The sequence below is a fragment of the Capsicum annuum genome, chromosome 5, assembly GCF_002878395.1.
Source record: "Capsicum annuum cultivar UCD-10X-F1 chromosome 5, UCD10Xv1.1, whole genome shotgun sequence".
Classification (NCBI taxonomy): domain Eukaryota; kingdom Viridiplantae; phylum Streptophyta; class Magnoliopsida; order Solanales; family Solanaceae; genus Capsicum; species Capsicum annuum.
This window is the reverse complement of record NC_061115.1, coordinates 110,684,694-110,707,587: the sequence shown is the minus strand read 5'-3', so window position 1 is coordinate 110,707,587 and position 22,894 is coordinate 110,684,694. Positions and strand designations below refer to the sequence as shown.

Here is a 22,894-nt window from a genome sequence, read left to right as displayed (position 1 = left end):
TTGGGAAATTGATTAGAATTTTTTATGTCTGGGACCCCTTGACAAGCTTAAATGAGTGAATTAAGCCCAAAAGTTTTGCAGAGTCTTACAAAAGATGCCTAAAATCTAGCTAATTCTCAACTCACCCGTATTTCTATGATAATGAAAGGAGAATAAGGTACATTTAACTATTGTCACTAATCTTTTATCACTTACATCCTTCTTTCAAGGATGATGTAAGAAGTTTAGAATTTGGGATTTTCACCCACAAATCCATTTTTAAAATTTAGGGTTTCACCCAAAAATCCCAACTAAATTAAGAAAACATTAGTGAAACTCACAATCAATAATCAAGAATCTATACCAATAAATCACAACCCACACATATTTGCACCCTATTTCAGCATAATCCCAAGAAATATATTTAGCTACTCATGAAGATAGGTAAAGAAAATATACTAAATTGATCATCCAAGGTCTCCATTGATGATGCAAAATAAGAATATTCTTCAATTTCACTCCAAATACAATTTAAAAAACTTGGAAAATTAAACACAAGAATCTTGCCCAGAATTTGTAGGATTTTTCAAAGATTAAACTCTTATTTCTAGTTTTTAATGCTCCCAAGTGAAGGGGTTTTTGCCCCTTTTAGAATTGGAACCAACTATGTGCAATTACATTTCTTTCTTTGATCTATAATTTGCTTCATCGCAATCACTGGTATCTAATCACGATCGTGGCTTATGCAATCACATTAAGATCATTGCGATCACAACCCTTAGAATCCAATCGTGGTACTGAGGGCCACTTCCTATTCATGATTTTTCTAGCTTCTGCACTATTATGTTATTTTTTATCCTTTTCCCAGCTTACCTTCACTTCTTTTCTTCTCATCAACTGTATACATGCACAATAGGGGAATTAATGTATTCAAATAACAAAGCTATCTCATTTATCCCATTAAGTAAGTTTACCACTTATCAATAGCATCCCTCTCTACATCCCGAGTATGCTACCCTTAATTGGTGAGATAGATCTGGTCTATAACCTTAGAAGCTACTTTCCAGCATAATCTCATAAGTACTCTCATGTTTGCCATAGCTTAGGATTTGATGTTCAGGATCTATAAAATATCTCCAACAAGCTCATCCCTAAAATACGATAATTGGGTACCATGCTCAACTTCAACTTAAACTGGAGCCAAGCCTCGTACATTGACTCAGAATATAGTTTTCTAAAATTATATATCTCATATTTTAATTGCAGAATTTTGGACAAGGGAAGGAAACAATTTAACAATTATCTGTGCAACTTATTCCATGTGGTAATTGATCATATAAAAAGTTGCCCCAAACACAAAGAAAGCTTCTCTAGTCAATGAAAAAGGAATAACCTCAATCTGAGTGCTTCTAATCTACCCTAAAATAGTATAAGAAGTACAGATCCTAACAAAATTAGCAAGATATTCCATCATCTGTAGCGAAGCCCAAAATCACACCTTTTATGTTCAAGAGATTATTCATGGTACTGGTAATGACAAATTTAACATTAGGAGGCAGTACAAGAGGAATGATAACTCTTATTTCTACCGGATAAACGTATATCATTGCCTCTTCATCATCATATGGTAGAAATTATTGGTATGTTGGAATCAGTTAAGCTTGACAACAATGAACTCTATCTTGATTATCGTTGAGTGTTGCTCGACGATCAACTCTCAGTCTTGGTATAGCAAGATATGCCTGCTAAGCTAGTTGGTCCTCCTTAACCCTTCTCTAGTTATTAGCTACATCTTCCAACAACTACTCTATTGGTCAATCATTAATGTTCTGAGGATCACTTGGAATAGGCAAAGGTACCATAATAGGATCATCCCGAACCCCTACAAGATGTCCTGAATGTACTAGTCCCATTATCGTATGATTAGGATGTAAGATTCTCTCTAGGTTAGGATTCAATAGGAGTAAGGGATTGCCTTGACTCCTTATGTTAGGCATACAACAACATAAATTCAATTAAAATGAGAAAACAAAAACCCCAAAACTTTAGTAACTTCAATCAACAACTTAACCTTGTATTCCCCAACAATGGCACCATAATTTTGATCAACACCCAAACTACACTTCCAATAAAAGATAAAGCAGTCGTTGTCAAATAAAGTAACCCAACATAGATTGGGGTCAATCCCATAGGGAATATATGGAATTTAGTTTCTACATTATTGGAATTAAGGGCAGTGATGAAATTAATTTAGGGGTTTGTAGTAGTAATCTCGAACAAGTAAATGAACTCAAATTTGGTTGAAATTAGTCCAAAATAAACACTAGGATTATGTTCCCTCTACTTCTCTGCTCAGTAGTTTTATCGTTCTTTCTTGAACCAACCCAATATCTTGCATGAAAAATCTAATAGTTATGTGCCATAAATTGTCTTACGGACTTATTGGCATATTTCCCCTTTACCTTTTGAGTATTAGGATGTTGCATGACTAACCCTTATCCTAAATCCCACTTAACTATTACCATTTGAGTCGCAAGTTATTACATAAAAGATAACCTTCTTAAGCAGATGATATTGATTAACCTAGAATGATAATTAATATTCAAATTATTATTGTGATTATCATTTCCTAATTCGTACTCCTCTTATGAAGTAAGTAGTGATATACTAGCGAGATCTTAATATTTACAACTGCTAAGAAATATACTGAACTGAATGTAACCTCAATACAAGTAAGATTATTAGTTCAGAATAACTTAACACTTCCCTTACTTCTCTAATCTGTCTAGGTTCCCACAACTCGAGCAAAGGGCTTTAGTCGCTTATTATTGTGAAATGAACAAAGGAATTGATAATTGAAGGCATTCAAATAATATAACAATAATTAGTTAATAAAAACCCAAAGTCTGTAACTGAATTATCAACCAAAATCAAGAACAAAGTGATCCCATGATCAAATTTGAATCCTGAAATCAAATATATGCTTTTAACTATATAGAGTGCATAAATTAACTAAAAACATCAAAAACTATATATAGGTTACAAGGAAACCCTAGGAAATAACTCCCAAACAAATAAGGAAAATCAAGGTCTATGGATACTTACTGGGCCACCTACAGGCTGTAAGTGGCACCTACAGTTTGTAGGTGGTCCGAATAGGTGGCCCCCTGTCTCCATAAGCTCATGAACTCTACATACTTTGCCTTTTTGGAATCTACTCTATCACTTATGGATAGTAGGTGGCATCTATGAGTCGTAGGTGCCCTCCACAACTAAAAGAGTCTTTTGTTCTACACTTTTGAGTCTCTGGATCTTAATTTTTGACACCTACTTTGGCACATATGGGTCGTTGGTAGCACATACGTGTTGTAAGTGACCACTTCATTTGTTCAAAACCTTAATTTTCACTCCTTCTTCCAAAATCATCCCAAAAATTGATTTCCTTCAAAACATAATACAAAATCAATCATATCTAACAAAACAACCTGGGTTACTTGCATATTTTCATTGTTTTAAGCATCAAAGTGCTATGAATACAACACACATCATCTTTCAATGAGAATTTTGGCAGTACCATCAACTTTGGAACATTGATTTTAAGATAGTGGTATCCTTAGTTTAGATCTTGAGTCATTTAGACATATTTTGGGCTATTGGATGGATTTAATGAAAAATGGAACTATATTTTTGGGACCCATATTGAATCAGAACAATTAAAAATAGTAGTTTAAATGGTTTCATTGAGTCTAGAATATCAAGTTTAGTATGGTAGCATAGTTTATTGTACTCATGGGGTTTCGAATTAATCCCAATCCCCCTATCAAAGTCTATTTGGACTTAGGAAAATACTTGTGTTCAGTATCTAGTGCAAGGCACCTTTTCTCTTTCCATTCATAGAGAGTTGATTGCAGTCATAAAGGATCAATTTATTGACCTTTGCAATCACAGGACTTTTATAGCATTTTGATTAAAGGACAATCAACCTCAATCTGATTCCTTTATCGCATTTGCAAAAAGGTTATCACATTTTTGATGGACTTTCTTTATTTCTCATTATGTTTACAACTTGTGACTTGATTTCACGCTGAACTATTTTGGAGATCTTAGCAATCACAGCCAATGGGCCTTACATTTCTGATGACTAACCCCCTGGCAGTATATATATTTTCAATTTCTATGTCTTTACAAAAGTTTCAAACCCTTTTTCTGACATTGTTGAGCACTAAAGTTTGGAGAAGAGTGGGAACTTTTTTATTGGAGCTATGGATGTGTAAAGTGTGATGAAGTGACCATTTTGCACTAATTTCCTTGTAAGTTCTCAGCCTAATTCTTCTGCTTAACTCTTGTTTTGTCACTTAATTTTGCCATTTAGAGCGAATTTAAGCCACAATTTTTAGTTCATTTGCTCATAAGTTTTGAGCATACATTACTTGTCCTTCAAAGGACCTCGTTATGGATTTAATTTTTTGATTCTCTTAGTAGGCCCAATGGGCCCATTATTGACCCAATTTTTAGCCCAGAGTTTTATATAGCAATATGGGTATCATTTTCTTGTATTAATATGTACATTATGTTTTTGAGAGTGTGTTGTCATTTTTTGAATTGTGGAGCAAAGGCGAGAAATTTTTGGATGATTCAAGGACTGTTGTTCGTTAGGCTTCAATCAATTTTTTTCTAGGAGATTATGTATAGTATAGATTGGATGCTAGGTAGGGATGATAGGATATCTTTATGACTAGTATAGCATGACTTAACCTATTTAGGGAATTTAGGATAAAAAGGTGACTGAAATCTTAGCCTAGAATGCATCTTAAGGCGTAAAATCCTATTATATTTGATGATAGTCTTGATTAAATATAGATTGGCATAATGAACCCTTTAGTATAAAACTTAGCATATTACTTAGTGTTTGGGGAAATACTTCTCATTTGGTTTCTTGTGGTAGCTTTATGACCTTGTTTACCTTAGTCTTCAGGTTATGGTGTTAGTATTATATTAAATATAATATTGTGGGCTTATGGTCATGATGATAATATCAATTAACCACCAGGTTAGTTGTGTATCCCTTATAAAAATGTGGTTGTGATTTATATATGTTTATAGTTGTATTGCTAGGATGTTGGTGATGGCATGTATACTTTAGGCATATCATCATTTACTTAGTGGTACGATTCCAACCAAATCCTTGATTTTAATATTGTTTTCTAAAAAGGGATTTAGTCCTACCTTTCCACTTTTAAAAATGGATTTCTTCTACAATGGCTATTGTACCACCTTATTTAATGAATTATTATCTTTAAAGCTATTAATTTTGAAATTAGACCAAGATTGATTCTGATCTATTACTATTCCACCATTTTACCATTGCTAGCAAGCTACATTGGAGGAAGGAAAGTTAAGAGATCTAGAAAGGGAAGAGACTTCTAAGGCTTAGATTCCTAATTTATTGAGTCAGTGAGAGGAGGTAGCCATACTGAGGTCTGAGGTTTGTAAATTAGTAGAGAGCCATACTTCTGCCATCCCCCCAGTCATACCACCCATTCCACAGCCATTACCTACACCATAGCATTTAATTTTAGATTTGTTTGTCAATGATAATATACCCTTTCATACTAGAGAAAAGAGAGGACAAGAGCCAACCAAGAAGAGTGGTAGTACGAATGAATTTGAGCAGGACGTGAAGACATGAATAGAGTGATTCATGAAGTCTTTTTGAGGAGTTCAAGAATTATCAAGTTCATGAGGATCTGTTCTAACCCTAACTTGTCACCAAGAATGATCTATTCTTGGAAGAGATGGAGTCCCTATAATTACATAAAGAGAGGTAGTCTTACATAATTTGGGATGAATGAGGCAATGTGAGAATACCTATTGCTTAGGACCCTAAGTGTTACTTAAAGAATTCCTTTTTTTTAGAGTTTGGGAGAAATGGAGGAGATGAATAGATCAATGTATCTGAGTGTATTTACATCTAGAGGATTGGATTAGGGATTTAAATTAATAATAATATGAAAACACCATTATATATGGTGTGTGCCACACTCTGCAAAGAGGAACTTTAAGTGTATTGAGCGAATCTCGTAGTGTGCCTTGATAGGTGACTTGCTGAACCCATCACACCCTATGGATAGTGACTCACTAAAATGCCCATAATATTTTACTCTCAACCCAGATTGATGAATGATCGGTGGATTTTTAAAGAAGACACAAAAACTTTATTTAATAGGTATTGGGCCACATAACTCTTTATAGTCAACAAGGAATACTCTTTTTAAATTTATCCTAGTAATTAATTTCAGTCAAACTTAATCTGCAGAGAAGATTTCAACTAAACTTTGTGCCAAGGGTTTCTTATGACTTTAATCCACATCTACTACACCTCCTACACTTAAGGTTTGATCTTCATACCTAAGTATAATAAAATTTATCGGGTTCAATTCTATCTACATACCAAGAACATTTGATTCTTAGCCTAAAAGTTTGAGGTATTACAAAATAGGCCCCTCAACTACAAAACATGTAATGATCCTCTAGATTATTTTCTAGATTTCTATGCATTTTTGGTATTTTGATCTTTACACAGTTTTGAGATTGGTTTTGAGGTTCTAAGATACATTATTGAACTTAGAATCATTGATATTGGTTTTTAATATTTCTAATAAATTTGATATTTTACTTTTTCATCTTATTCTTTGTAAGTTCAACGTTATTCTTTCAAATATTAAATTGTGTGTGATTTCGATCATAAGAAGCTAAACCTTATAAGTAGGGTTGTGGGAACCATGATGAATTAAAAAAGTAGCTTAAGTGCAAACTCAATATTTTTTCATATATTTGTATTTCATTAATTTTATTTGTTTTATTAATGGTGGATAATATTAGGAACTCTTCTGTATTCTAGACTTCCTCAAGAGAGAGGTAGATATTTGGAAAATTAAACAACAATAGTAATTTAAAGCTACCAACCTTTATCTAATTAACTTGAGCCATAACTAGGACAGCTAATCTGAGATCAAAAAATAAGAGTTAGTAATGCTACGCTCTGAGTTCAAGAGGAGATGAGTCAAATTCACAAAAACCAAGGTTAAGAAATAGTTAGGTGATACATAAATTGTTATATTTTGCATGCAAGACATTAAGGTAGTTTGTTAAGCATTAAAAACCTATGGACTTATGAAGTCATGGAGAACACAATCCTAGTACTCGTCTAATATTGACCACAATCCAATTAACAAACAATCATTACTATTACTCTTATTTTTGCAACCCCCCCCTCCTTTATATAAGTAATTCACTATTACATCTATAAATTCTTCATAGACTTTAGGCCTATTCCTCTTGGGATCGACCACAACCTAGTAGGGTTCTATATTTTTCGGCAACAACTTCATACTTTCTTAAGAAGTTTAATTTGGGTGACATCACTATTAAGATTATATACTTACTTATTAAGTGGTGGGTGATAGTAGGTGCCATAATTACCTGAGAAATCGAGTCGTGAAAAATTAGAATTAGAGCCTAGGTATACTGGTGTATTGGTACAAGAGCAAAGTATCTTATAAAGTCTTGCTGATTGGTTAAGAGACTTCTCTATCCTACCTTTAAGAGTGCTTAAGGCATTCATAGGAAATACTATTCTTGACTCCTTAGCGTGTTTTTGTATTTCTATAAACCTTTGGTACTTTCTTTGACTTCACTTTTTCCCAAATGGATGATTTGAGGTTATCGATGAATAAGGATGATACTTTTGCACATATTTTTAGAGTTTTTCCTCAATGTTTGGCTAGGGAGTTAGATATTTATGTCAAAGCTCATAAATATCAGCCAGAATACATCAGGTTGACCCAAGCTCTAGTAGAGTTTGTGACCACCTCAGTTCTATTGGATATAGTGTAAGGGATTAGTAGTATTTTAGTGGATACTTCTAATCCCAAAATGATGTCTAACATATCAACTAGTTATGATACCATAGTTGGGTTAGTTGGTATTTAGCAGGGTTATCTATTAATTTTAAAGTACGAGATTGGGCTTCACGATTAGGCCAAATGTAATCCTATACTATATCCTTCGTAGCCTAAGTTTGTGCATGGATTTGTCAGAGGGTTTACTTTTCCACTCCACTTGGCATTAAGAATTTGATAGAATTTGGGTTGTCTTTCCCTTAGGTTGATGATCATGCAAAAACCATAGAGAGGGTGTGTATTTATACTTACAAAAGTAGCGGTAAGAGGATATGTCATCTATACTATATTTTTGGTATTCCATTTAGGAATAGGGATCCTCCCGACTATGATTAGTATCAGGTATATCTTATCAGCTCAGGCTAAGCAATATCTCAGACTATAGGTGGCTCTTAGATTAATTATAGTGGTCGAGTTGGCAGAGTTCTCATCAACAGTTATGGAGTATTTGGTATTGATCTTCAAGTCGTGGCGAACATTCTGGATCAGTAGGTGTAATTCATCTTAGAGTTCCATGAGAATGTTTAGACTATGGAAAGGTTGGTCATTAGAGTAAAAAATTCCCCAGCATGAGTTGGTTGTTTAGACAAGGTCAACACATGTTTCTCACTATCCTAGAGCTCCTTAGGTATGTTATGATAGTAGGAAGGTGTCACGACCCAATTACTTAGGTCATGATGACACCTACTATAACCTACTAGTAGGAAAGCAAAATCCATCATCTGGAATGGCTAGTAACAGACGACTAAATATATAAAGAAACAATTGTAGAATATATGAAATAAAGAAGCAGTTACATAATATAATCCCAAAACCTGGTGGTATCAGTACAAGAACTTTGAATATAATATATGAGTAACAAAGTGAAATATCAAAGGAATTACATTGATACAACATATCTTTGAATACAACACAGAGACTAGTCAAATACATAAGAGGGAGGTAGGTAATACTCCCAACATCAGGAGCTCACTTTAAGTCTCCAGACAATAGTTGCTCGGCACGATGCACATATCAATGACGATAACCTTTAATATAATTTGTAGTATACAGAAGTGTAGTATGAGTACCAAGTGAATGGTACTCATTAGGCAACTACCAACTAAGCTCCAATGCTAAATAAAATATATATAACATATAAATAGAATGGAAACTTCACCATATGTTCAGCAACCACAAAATAGTTAATTAGATAATAAGGATAACCTACCTTATTCATATCTAATAGTCTAACATGATGAGGCTAAAAAGGTATCAATAATGAACTATCCTATTCAAGTCATACTTAGAAATCCCAATACTATATCCTATATCCATGGCCAATATACGAATAAAGGTCGAAGAGAGTATTATAGCAATATACAAGTCCAAGAAATGAGGATACAATCTGAACAAATAAAGGAAGGGATGTATGGTAATACCATAGCTACATATAGCTAGATATACCTATACATATATAGATATAAGGTCAACTTGAAGCACAAGCTAGGTCATTATATCTTAGTTTTAAGGCCTCATTATAATCCTACCAGGATTTAGTACTAATATATTCAGGGTTTCTAGTCCATATATCTTATCATAAATTAATCATATAATATAATGAAATTGTAAAATTGAAGAGGCCAAAATCATAGCTCAAGTCTTGATTTGAATCAATGAACAATCAAACATAAGCTAGACATAATAATGATCATAATAATGATAATAACAATATCAATAACAATGCAAGTAACTATCTATTTTAGAAAACTAAATACTTAGCTCAGCCTAATTATTTGCCCAGCACCTCAGGCTCAGATGATTTATGTAATACCCCATACTATTCTTAGCTCAGTTTAGCTCCTAGTAGAATGCATAAGAAGCTTAAAGCCTGAAAATTTCACTAGGTGTTGGGGACTTAATTATTTTAAAGGCTTCTTAACTTTGAGGATTTTTAAATTGGCCTTGTTGACCCCGAGATATTATTTTTTATTTAATTTAAGTTCGGGGGTGTAAGAAGCATATCATGGGGGATTTTAATATTTTTAAAACAAGGATGGAACACCTACCCCATCAAGGTGAAAATATAATATGCATTCCATTTATGAATTTAATTGACTAAGGGGAAATTGTGTCATCCCCACTCAATTTAATTGTTTCCCTGTTAAAGAAGTGTATTGGTGATTCAGATGTGGTTATTCCATTGAAGGATATGGAGGTTAAGGATAGCCATTCCTTTGAAGAAGACCTAGTTGAGATCCTCGATCATCAGATTCATAGACTAAGGAATAAAGAAGTTCCCTTGGTCAAAGTTCTTTGTCAAAATCAGCCCGTTGAGGGAGCTACTTAGAAAGAAGCAGCAAATATGCATAACAAGTACCCTTGTCTTTTATCTGCAAACTCTGACTAAGTTTAAGGTAACAGTTTTCCTTAGATTATTTGTTTTCCATTCTCAGTTCCAACTATATAAACATTCTCATGCCAATGCATGTATTTATGAAATTGGTTCAGTTCATGTATCATGTTTTGGACCCAGTCATGTAATTATGTTTTTATTTATGCATCTTTAGTATGTGATCTCAGTTGACTTAGTTCAGAACTCTCATCTTAATCAGTCTCATTTGAGGATGAATATTTCCAAGGGGGAGATATTGTAATACCCTGTATTATTCTTAGCTCAGTTCAGCTCCTAGTAGTATGCATAAGAGGCTCAAACCTGAAAATTTCACTAAGTGTTGGTGACTTAGTCATTTTTAAGGACCCTTAACTTCAAAGATTTTTAAATTGGTCTTCCCTATTATGAGATGTTGATTTTTGAGTTAATTAATGTTCATGGGTCTAAAAAGCTTTTCTCGGGGAAGTTTCAAATTGTTTGAACAAGGATTGGGTCTTGTTTGGATCATGATTCCAGAAGCCCATCGCGATAGTATTATGTCTTTGTGCTAATAGCAATTGAATACCTACTGCATAGCGGTGACCATGTAATTCTTATTCCAATTAAGAATTTAATTATCTGAGGGGCAATTGTGTCATTCCGCATTAATTCAATTCATCAATTAATGAATTATAATGTTAGTTAGGGCATTATTTGCCCATCTTCTCTAATTTTCTCCCAAAAACAAACCCTATCCTCCCCTAAGATCATTAAATTCCATTACTTTCTCTCCAAGGAAACCAAGAATTCATGTTCCCAAATCAAAGAACCTTCAAGAAAGCATCAATATTGGTGTTTCTCTTTCAAGCTTAAGGGTTTAAGGTATGTATTATGTTCATCCATGGGCCCTTTTCACCCATGGAGTCCAAGAATCCCTTTTTATTTTTAAATTATGAGTTTTTACATGTTTAAGTTGAATTATCTCCATAAAGCTATTATTGATTTTTATTTTGAATTATGTTTACAAGTGCTTTTGATAGGATGAGTCATTACATGTTTTAAATATTGAAATCTTCATATTGAAATCCCTAGTTCATGGTTTTGGTATTGTAATCATGCTATTCTTGCATCTTTACCCATTACCATGTTTAAATTCATGACTCTAATGTGTTTGATGATATGTCTAAATATTGGGTTTTTAGCAATGATCCCCTACTATAGTTTTTAAAATCTTTATGTGTAATCATTATTATTTCCATTTAGTGTTGGTGGGTTATGAACACCCGATACCGAATTGTTTATACAATTTTAGTATCTTTAGAATGATTTCAGATAAAATATGAGCATTGTCATTCAGTTATTATAAATAGTTATTTGTTCAGTTAAACTTAGTTCAGTCAAGTATCAGGGTCGGGTTAGTTAAGAGTAGGATTTAACACTGAGTAAATGCAGGAATGGTTGCTTCCCCGTCAGTTAGGCAGAGTCCTTAGTAGCAGTCCTTGTATTCCAGAACTACATAGACAACATAGGATATGAGGAGTCACCTGTAAGTTTAGGCTTGACTTTTTCTCAAGGGTCACCCGTGAGTTTAGGCTTGATACACTGGTCCTTTGGAACACCAAATTAGTGGATCCACATAGCCAGTGTTAGTACCCGTGGTACAGTACTGACACCCCTTTTAAATGGGGTTACACGTTAGACCTCGAATTGCTCAAATTAGGGCATATCGGTTAGATGATACGTCCCACATTCTCAGTGCAATATTCAATCCAGAATTTAGTTCAGGATTGCTTGACCCAAGCATAGAGATTAGTAGTTATTTAGTTATCAGATTTCAGCATTTCAATTTACAAATTATTTCAAAAATGTATATATATATATATATATATATATGCTTGGTGGTGCATTCATGATATTTTAGTTTTTATGCCTTCATATTCCGTTATCTCATGCTATTCAGTTATTCCATATATCATGTGTACAGTCACCCATGTATATCAGCCTAACTTCATCTCATATACAAGTACATTCAAAGTAATGACCGCATACTTTTCTTTGCGCTATGATATCTTATATCATATGTTCGTATGCTCAGTTTCCCAACCGTACTTAGATAGTCCAACGCTTCAGCAGCGAAAGTATTGGTGAGTCCTCATCTATCGAGGACTTATTATGTTTATTTATTTATTTTTGCATTTCTTTTAGTTAGTCAGTTGGAGTTAGTTGGGGCCTGTCACATCAACGCCTCAGTCAGTTTAAAGGCTTTCAAACAATAAGATAGTCAGTTAGAAAGTTAGTCAGTTTATCAGTATTGTCAGTTGAATTTTTGGTATTATTATCAGATGTTTACATACTTATGATTGAATCACGCTTTCAATTTTTTTGATTGATTTTGGCCTTATTAGTTTATCTTTTGCATACATGTTTTATTGAAAGTTTATTTTGTGTTCACAATAAGTGAAAGCTCATAGGTTAGCTTGTGGTCACTTATGATCATAAGCATCATTGTCGTGACTATGGTTATTCTCAGGTTAGGATAGTTCAATATGCATACAACAATACAAGGAATAGTAATCACCCATATCTATACAGCCGTTCTATCCCAGCTGATAGATGTAGGAAAATACTGGTGATAAAGCTATTGTTGTCAATATATAACCCAACTAGGTTGGGGTCAAATCCCACATAGAATAGGGTATGAATTAGAGTTATCTACGGGTTAATCAACTGATAGTTACCAGTTTCCTATGAATGGGGGTTTTTGGAAGTGTAATAAATAGTTACTTCTAAGTTCAGTGTTTGAAATCGATATGATAAGGAAAACCAGCGTTATGTTCACTATAGGTATTGGGATTTGACAGACGCTAGTAACGGTTCAAGATTTTTGTGGTAGGTAGGAACAACAGACTATCCTTGTTGAAGTTATGTCTAAATATTTCTCAACCAATTTAGACAGTTAATTACCTAATTCTCTCAAACTTAGGGAATTTACATTTCATAACAGGATGTTATCCAAAGTTAATTAATTTTGTTACAACATTAATTATTAAATAGAAGTTTAATGATTCCAAGTCCCTGTTGATAATTCACTTCTTACTAGGGTTGATTTCTTATCTCAAGAAAATCACCCGTATTCATAATCTATTGTTTTCAACCAATAGTCAGCATGTAAAATAACGGAATTAACAAGAAGTTCCTACCACCGTTAGAATCTTGAATACTTAGTTACATTACAAACCCAAACCCATAGATCCCAAAACTCGAGTTAAGGGAATTTAGCTACTCATAATAAAATAAGCAAGACAACAAGTTGAATTCATACTTAGGTAGATGATCTTACAGCAAGATGAATAGCAATAAGTGTTTCTCAGATTTGATCCAGTAGAAAATCCTAAAACAATTGTAATAATATCTCTAAAGAATTAAAGTCAAAAGATAGAGAGAAAAGTGCTCCAAACGTGAGTTCCAAATTTCCAAGATGATGAATTAAAACCCTAACATATTCTTTAAATACTTCAGTCTAATTATGGAAATAAAATTATAGATCACAGTATTTTCTCGGACAGGTAACGACGTGTGTGACAGCTTATCAGGAGTCTGATGGTTTATCAGGAATGTTGTCAGCTCTACTTCACCTTGATAATCTCATCCTTGGGCTGACGATGAGGCTTGACATCTTATCAGACATGCGATGACTTATTAAAGATGTCATCACTTCTTCACTTCAAAATCCATTCCCTGCCTAAGCCTGACGATGAGCCTGACGCTTATCAGACATCTGACGGCCCATCACAGATGTTGCCACACATTTCAGCTAAAGGCCATTCTCTGTCTAAGCCTGATGGCAACTTTGATAGATTATCATAAGGCTGACGACTTATCAGATAATTTGTCAGCTATTCTTCCTTCTCTTGTTGCTCAGAAATCAATTCTTTTACTCCCATAATTGCTGATTCTCTTGTATCTCGACATTTACTACAATATCAAAGGGAAAATAATCAAAAATGACAAAAGTTGCTTAAGACTTTACAATTATTCTCAGTTAAAAGCCTCAAATATGTTAGCATCTGCTCACACATCAACACCCTCAACTTGAAACAATTACTTGTCCTCAAGCAACTAAAACATGACAAAGAGAATATAATGCACATTCAGCAGTCAACCATCCATATTTTCTCAAAACATCTTCACCATTTCCAAGGTCAATCAATTTAAAAACAGTTGTGTATGTTATTGAAGAACAATAATGTAACACACAGGAATCAACAAATAGCATCAGTTCAGCAACAATAACCATGCATGTACCAAGACTACACTATCCAAACAAGTTAGCACTTAGCAATGTAACTAGTGTGCCCTCACTACAAAGAAGTCCCACTTCACTTATATCATATATAACCTATGTAATCATGTGGACAAACAAAAGAAACTCACTCCCAAAAAGAGGTTCCAATTAGTATATGCCTAATACCATAGGCTTGCCCTTATTTTTATTACCAAGATTTTCAGACAGGTTAGCTGAGATCGCTATAGGTATTTTCTTTGGTTTGTAATGTAGGCTAGGGGCTGGATGATACTCGGTGATATTTAAAATGACTAAGAATCCTTGACACTATACTAGCCATTGGGGTCTCACTCATTAGCCTTTTTCTATTCTTCTCTTTCCTTGATCACACATATTTAGGATGGGTACGGTTCTTTCTACAATTACTTCTTTTTCATAACTTTTCTTTTCTTTTTCTTTTCCACCGTACCCAGCTTTTTATTTTTTCTTTATTCTACCTTTCTTCATACTCATTTTACATTATGCACCCCTATGATAGCCACCCTCAACTTAGGCCATTTCCCTAAGCCGAGGTACACTATGTCCAAGGAGGACCAGGGCCAAAACAGGTTCATTATGATATAAATGGGATGGTGATAGGTGTCATAAAAAGACATAGGCTATTCAAGCTCAAAATAAGGATCAAGGGATATTATGCATATAGGGAAGGTCATTTAGCCTAATGTAGGCTAACATCAAAATAGCCTATAATCCTTTCCTAACCCCTATCCTTCAACCTAGGTAAGACTAACTATGCAAGTTCTGGATTCAACATACAAAGGTAACTAAGTAAAATCTCACACGCACATGGAACACAAGTATATCACAAGTTACTACTCATCCAGTTCATCCAATTTTTTATCAATGGCTATCAAGTCACTAGAACTAATGCCATACAATGACACACAGTGGTCACAATTAGATGCAAATCACATAGTTAAAGAATTAGACCATTTGAGAGGTGTTCACAAAATAACAAAACCATGTTAACTAGCTTAGGTACTTGTACTTCTCCTAGTCAACTACAAAATGTTACAACAATAACTCACCCTACACCTCAACTTAACATCAAAGAAAAAATGAAATAAAAGTTAGGAGATACCTGGAGTAGATCAATCATGGGGATCATGGGTCCCTGACCCTGTTGATGCATCCTCAGCTGCCTTATCTCCATCGAGAGTCTCTTTCCATTTTGATGTATCTAGCCTAGCAGTTGTTGGGGGCCTACTAGTTGAGGCACTTATGGCTCTCGCTCGGATGGCTGCCTCTCATTTCTCATTAACAACTAAGGACTCAATCATTGCCTTCTTTATCTCCTTTTTTTTCGCCTTCTTTCTCGCCCTTTTCTTTACATTTTTTTGTCTCTATTAGGTCTCTCTCTCTTACCCTTACCTTTCTTCTGACCCTTCTTCTTCTTTTTCTTTACTGGTTCCCCCGTGATATTAAGCAATGGGAATTCACCTTCAGACTCATCAATAGCTGGATCTATCGATACTATAAGTTGGTGATTCTCTAATACCCCAACATCTGCCTTTAACTTGTCCTGGGATGCTCTAAATTATGCAAGGTCTGAGCCCAACATTTCTTGTACCCATGTATTTAAATGGTTTTCTAACCCATAAATCCAATTGGGTAAGGATCGGAACCCTCTCTAGTGTAACCTTAATTCTCTTGTCTACCATAGAGGAAAATTGTTTGGCAAAACATTACAGCTGAGCCTCACACCACGAGGCTTGTTTTGCCACTCTTTTGAAATTCATCGGGTTGAAGGTAAATTCTGTGGTAGACATAGTAGCTGATGGATTTGTTTCATTTCTAGGCACTGATTCTGCTATTGTTGAGGATGTCGGTGCTGCAGCTTCAGAATCCTATACTGCTACATTAGTTACTGAGTTGGTACCTATAATTGGCAGATTTATTTTAACCCTTGCTCCTCTGTCAAGTGTCAGCCTCATCTAATTTTCGTTATATCAGATGGGGTTATGGGTCTTATTAGTAGGCAAATCCTTTTTTATCCCTATAACTTTAGGTACATTGGCTACCTCACATAACCTCGTGATTAGACAAGGGAAAGGATATGCCTTGTCGGGTCTTGAGACCCAAATTTTTATCTCCTCAGCAATGACTCTCCAAAGTTCAAACTGAGTTTAGCCATAAGGCTTGCGACCAGTATTGCTCTATCATCTCCAATGATGTTATCTCCCTTGGTAGGAATTAAATGGGTGTGAAGTATACCCCACCAAAACCTTCTCTCTTAAGTCAGGGAGGCCTTAAAAATCCTTTTATTTGGATTGGTCAGCCATTCAGGTTTCCCTTCAGCTATGAGAGTGGCTAACCAAGGCAATTGATTTGCACGATGCTTCAATCGAGCATAGAATGTAGGTGAAGTAGCCTGAGGAGTAAATTCACGGCCATGAAGAAATCTGTTGATTATTGTTCTGAAAGATCCACCATCACACCCCGTACTGGAACTTTATCCAACAAAGATTGATCCGCTGATTTATCTCTTTCTTTGCACATGTTCTCCCGTCAAGCCTGATAGTTTGCATAGAACTCCCAAACTAGTGTAGGGCAAAATAAGCTTCCTTCTTTCGCGGTCTATCCCAAGTCATAGTCTCAGAGTTTCTGCTCCACTTCAGGGTATTTTCTCAACCCAGTAGTGATAATCTTCTTTTCTTCAAAGATTGGCCTTTTAACATTTCTTCTTTTAGTTTTGAGATGCCCATCATAGAAGTTTTCCTGTGCCTTGGGAATTTGCCACCTAGCACTATCTCAAACCCCAGGGTTCTTGCATTTAACCAGAGTTCTCCAAATTAGAGATTCTTTATCATTCTGTTGCTCAGCAAAAAGAGAATTAGATAATGGTCCCTCAAATTTAGGTTGCTCAGAATCTACATGCTCTGACTCAGGCTCCCCAAACTCAGAATGCTCAGACTCAGGCTGCTCAGAATCCATACTATCACGTGGTGGTGTTTCTTTAGTATCACTTTATCCACTCTCCTCCACCTCAACTGGTGGAGGTTATGAAGTCTCTTTCAGGATTTTATTTTTCCTTTGCTTCCTGAGCAGTGGCTCCTCCTCATAATCAGATCCCTCATCGAAGAGTCTCTGAGGTACATTCCCCTTTATCACTTTCTTTGTAGGTTTGGTGTTCTTTTCTTTGGGTAGAATTATAAGACTTGTAGCAAAAAAAAAAAAGAAATCACTTAGCACTCACGATCATACAACTCAAGAAGTTCAGTCATTATAATTCCACATCCCTCAAAAGAGTTTCACAATTATATCAGAGCAAAGTTACGATGACATATTCTGATAAGTCATCACAAAGGTGATAGCTTATCAGGCGTGTCATTAGCCTTAAACAGAAAAGGCTTATTTTTTCTAACTTGTGATGACACTATCTAATAAGCCATCACTATCGTGATAGCTTATCAGGCATATCATCAGCCATAAATAGAACAGGCCTATTTTTCCTAGCTTGTGACGACATAGTTTAATAAGCCATCACATGCGTAATAACTTATCAAACATGTCGTTAGCTCATAATACACCCTCCATCTCTATTTTAGTCTTGATTATCAAACCATTTTCTTTTTAGAATCGCATGGAGTTGTGTTTTTGAGCTAAGCCCTGGGTTTTTTTGCAAAATGTAGCGCTATTAACCCTAAATGCTGTTTTTCACACAATGGCAAGTTATGCTTGCCTCAATCCCTTTGAAACTATGATTTACATTAGCTGCATCGCTTACCAAATATAGAGAAGAGTTAAGTGTTGAGCATACCTGATTTCACTTGGTTACTCTAGTGAAGAAGAGTTCGCAGATGAAAGGGGGTCCTTGATTTTCTTTTGAATTCAAACCCACTATCACAAGAAAGGATATTTTTCTTATTTTACTTGGAAATATTTTATAAAAAGAAAGGTAATAAACTAACTATGGAAAGAAATAAAATCTAAAGGAGCAAAAAAGGATTATGTGGGAAGATGAATAGGTTGACTGGGCTGGGTTGGATCTTTTTTTAATTCTGGGCCTAAATTTCACCTGACAGCTTATCAGATATCTAATAAGTCACCGATGATGTCGTCAACTGAAGGAAGTATATTGCCTCATTGTGAATTCTCTGATGCCCTCGCTGAGGGCTTATCACAGGTGTGATAGCCTGTCATAAACATCATTATCCTTATCAGAATATGTTTCAACTTTCTTGAGCTGAATATATCAGTTTCACCTTCTTTGTACTAGAACCTAACTACAAAAATAAAAACACTTTGTTTGAAAACATAAAAATTTTGGGTTGCCTCCTAATAGCACCTGATTTAGTGTCGCGGCATGACTCGATTATCTTGACTACTCAGACTTCGTCAAGACAACTTTGTGATACCTCTTTACCATCTTCATAGAATACATCCACAATTGAGAAAACACTGATCTCCTTTTGTTATGTCATGGGTGAGTGCATTGTGAATCTTTCTTCTTTGTCATTGAGCCTAAACTTCAGCTCATTCAGCTCCATGTCTACTATCTCTCCCAGTCGCAAGGAATGGTATACCCAAAATAATGGGTACTTCAAAGTCCACATCACAGTCAAGGACTATGAAATCAACAGAAAGTATAAAGTCGGCCACCTTAACCAATACATTTTTAGTATTCCTATTGGCCTCTTTACAGACCTATCCACCATCACCAGCCACATGTTTGGTTGTGTTGAATCTCCTAAACCCAGCTTTCTATACACGGCTAGTGGCATCAGATTTATGCTTGCCCCCAAATCACATAGGTCCTTAGCAATATCGAGAGGCCAGATTTTACATGGAATAGTGAATGCTCCAGGGTCGGCCTTATTCTGTACTAAGGATCGTGTAGAAACGACACCGCAGTGGTGGAGATTGTCCACCAGCTCATAGTTTACTGCCCTTTTCTTTGTCAACAGATCCTTCATAAACTTAGCATATCCTGGCATTTTCTCTAGTGCCTCAACCAATGGCACATTCATTGTCAATTGCTTGAGCATTGCCACGAACTTGCTGAATTTTGCATCATCAGTTTTTTATTCAATCGTTAAGGATAGGGTGGTGATGGTTTTGTAATAGTGGTAACCACTACCTCCTTCTCCTTCTCTTTTCCCTTTTCTAAATCATTAGTAGGGATGTCCAACTTCTCAGTCTCCATTGGAACACCTTCTCCTGGTTCATCATCGACTACATCATCAACTATATTTTTTCCCACAATAGGGCCAGGTAATGGTAATTTCCATACATGAGCCATCATTCCATGGATTCTGAACTATAACACTAGGTAATGTTCCACTCTTCCTCTATTTCAGTGTTGTGGAGAGTTGGCTCATTTTCTGTTCTAGCTGTTTTATCGCAGTGGAGTACGAGTTTACCAACTGACAAATAGAGGATAGATCATTCTTCATGGTAGTCACCCCTGAGTTTGTATCCTCCACTTTCTTTAACAATTTATCCATCATGTCTTCCATGGACATCTTTTCATAACTTGTTATAGTATCCTCACGATTTCTAGGAGGGACATATAGCCCACTCCTACCATTATTGCTCCTCTAATTTCTTTGCTCCTGATTCTTATATCCAGCCTTGTCATAGTAAGTTCGACCTTGATTTCCTTGGCTATTTCCTCGGAAACCCCCCAATTATTTACATAGTTCTCCTATTCTTCTGAGTCAGACTCTACTTTGCCCTGCGATCCCACAACCTTCACTTTCTTAGTTTTACCTAATAGTAAATGCTTGGTTATCAAGTCTATTTATGTTTTTAGGTGAGCCATGTTTTGATCATGTTCCTTATTTCTTCTGGGTTGTTTCATAGTCATACCCATAGAAACAGTGGGGTTTGCTACTATAGAGTCTCGGTATTCCATGCCCGACTCTGTTTGGTCATTCTCTCTAGAATTTTTGAAGCCTCTAGGAATATAAGATCAACAAAAGAACCACCACCAGCATTATCTACAATTGGTTTTGTCACAAAGTTAAGAGCCCTGTACAAAGTCTCCATCAAGTGTATATCCATCATATTGTAGTTCGGACACTATGTCAGCTTCTTTTTTAATCTCTCCCAGGGTTTATGCAAGGCTTCAGTTGTGAGCTATCTAAAGTTACTGATCTCATACCTCAATTGTACCCTCCTAGAAGGTGGAAAGAACTTTTCTAGGAAAGCTCCTTTCAACTGCCTCCAGTTGGGGATAGAATTGGGTGTTAACTCATTAAGCCACAATGTTGCCTCCTTAGATAGAGAAAATTGAAATAATATCAAACGGATAGCATTATGACCCACTCATGGGTTATCAAAATATTTACAGATGGTGACAAAGTTCACCAGATGCAAGTTCGGATCATCCCCGGGAAGGCCACCAAACAACCCCTTCAGATTAGGAGTTGAATCATAGTGCTCGTAATGTTGAATTTTTCCCCAGGTGCTAACGGTGGAGGAATAATTGCACCCATTACACCTGATCCATCCATTCCATCATCATCATCATTGAGGTCATATTGGACCGGCTAGTGATCATGCTTTCCTCGGAACGAATGGTTCCTGTTAACACTATGTTGTACGGGAGCTGCTATTTGCTCTACACGCCTTGGGTTTACCAAGGTTCAAAACTCCTCATTGCCCAAATTTTTATCCTTAGGATTTGGATGTCATACTTTTTGACAGACATTTTACACATTCACCTAAGCTCTAGCTAAGGCAGCTAACCTGTCAGCCTCTTGCTGGTCTTCCATTCTGCAGATTAGTTATGGTTCTGGATTAAATGGTAATAATGGTCCTCCAAAACTTGTAGTTCTTGGAATACACCGCAAAAGTCCTGTAGAAAGCAAAAACAACAAATAAACATAAAAACTAGGAAACTTGATTAACTAGTTAATTAGCGCACACAAACTTCAATTTAAAACTGTATTCCCCAGCAACTTAGCTATTTTTGATAACGCTCAAACTACACCTCTCTTACGAGAATGTAAGTGATCGTTTCCAATATATAGACCAACTAGGTTGGGGTCAAATGCGATAGGGAATAGGATGTGAATTTGAGTTATCTGTGAGTTAATCAACTGATAGTTACCAGTTTTCTATGAATAGGGATTTTTGGAAGTGTAACAAATAGTTACTTCTCAGTTCAGTGTTTGAAATCAATATAATAAGGAAAACTAGAGTTATGTTCACTATGGGTATTGGGATTTGACAAACACTAGTAACGATTCAAGATTCTTGTGGTAGGTAGGAACTACAGACTATCCTTATCAAAGTTATGTCTAAATGTTTCTCAACCTATTTAGACATTTAATTACCTAATTCTCTCAAACTTAGGGAATTTATATTTCATAACAGGATGTTATCCCAAGTTAATTAATCTTGTTACAGCATTAATTATTAAATAAAAATTTAATGTTTCCAAGTCCCTTTTGATAATTCACTTCTTACTAGGGTTGATTTCTCATCTCAAGAAAATCACCCATAACCAAAGTCTATTGTTTGTAACCAATAGTCAGCATGTAAAATAATGAAATTAATAATAAGTTCCTACCACTGTTAGAATCTTGAACACTTAGTTACATTACAAACCCAAACCCATAGATCCCACAACTCAGTTAAGGGAATTTATCTACTCATAATAAAATATGCAAGACAAAAATTTGAATTCATACTTAGATAGATAATCTTACAGTAAGATTAATAGCAACAAGTGTTTCTCAGATTTGATCCAGTAGAAAATCCCAAAACAACTGTAATAATCTCTCTAAAGAATTAATGTCAAAAGATAAAGAGAAAAGTGCTCCAAACGTGAGTTCCAGATGTCCAAGATGATGAATGAAAACCCAAACATATTATTTAAATACTTCAGTCTAATTATGAAAACAAAATCATAGATCATAGTATTTTCTTGGATAAGTGATGACATATATAACGGCTTATCAGCAGTTTTACAGCTTATCAGGAATGTCGTCAGCTCCTCTTCACTTTGATAATCGTTTCCTTGGGCGGAGAATGAGGCTTTACAGCTTATCAAACATGTGACGACTTATCAAAGATGTCATCACTTCTTCACTTCAAAATCCATTCCCTGCCTAAGCCTTACAGCTTATCAGACATCTGTCGGCCTATCACAGATGTCGTCACACAATCTAGTTGAAAGCCATTCTCTATCTAAGCGTGATGGTAATTTTGATAGCTTATCACAAGGCTGATGAATGTTAGATAAGTCATCAGCTATTCTTCCTTCTCTACTTGCTCAGAAATTAATTCTTTTACTCCCATAATTGC

General features: G+C 35.3%; 1 pseudogene; it reads left to right on the top strand.

Annotated features, from left to right (window-relative positions):
• The first annotated feature begins 21,159 nt into the window (after positions 1-21,159).
• LOC107852985 overlaps positions 21,160-22,894 on the top strand; it is an 8,811-nt pseudogene continuing 7,076 nt past the window's right edge.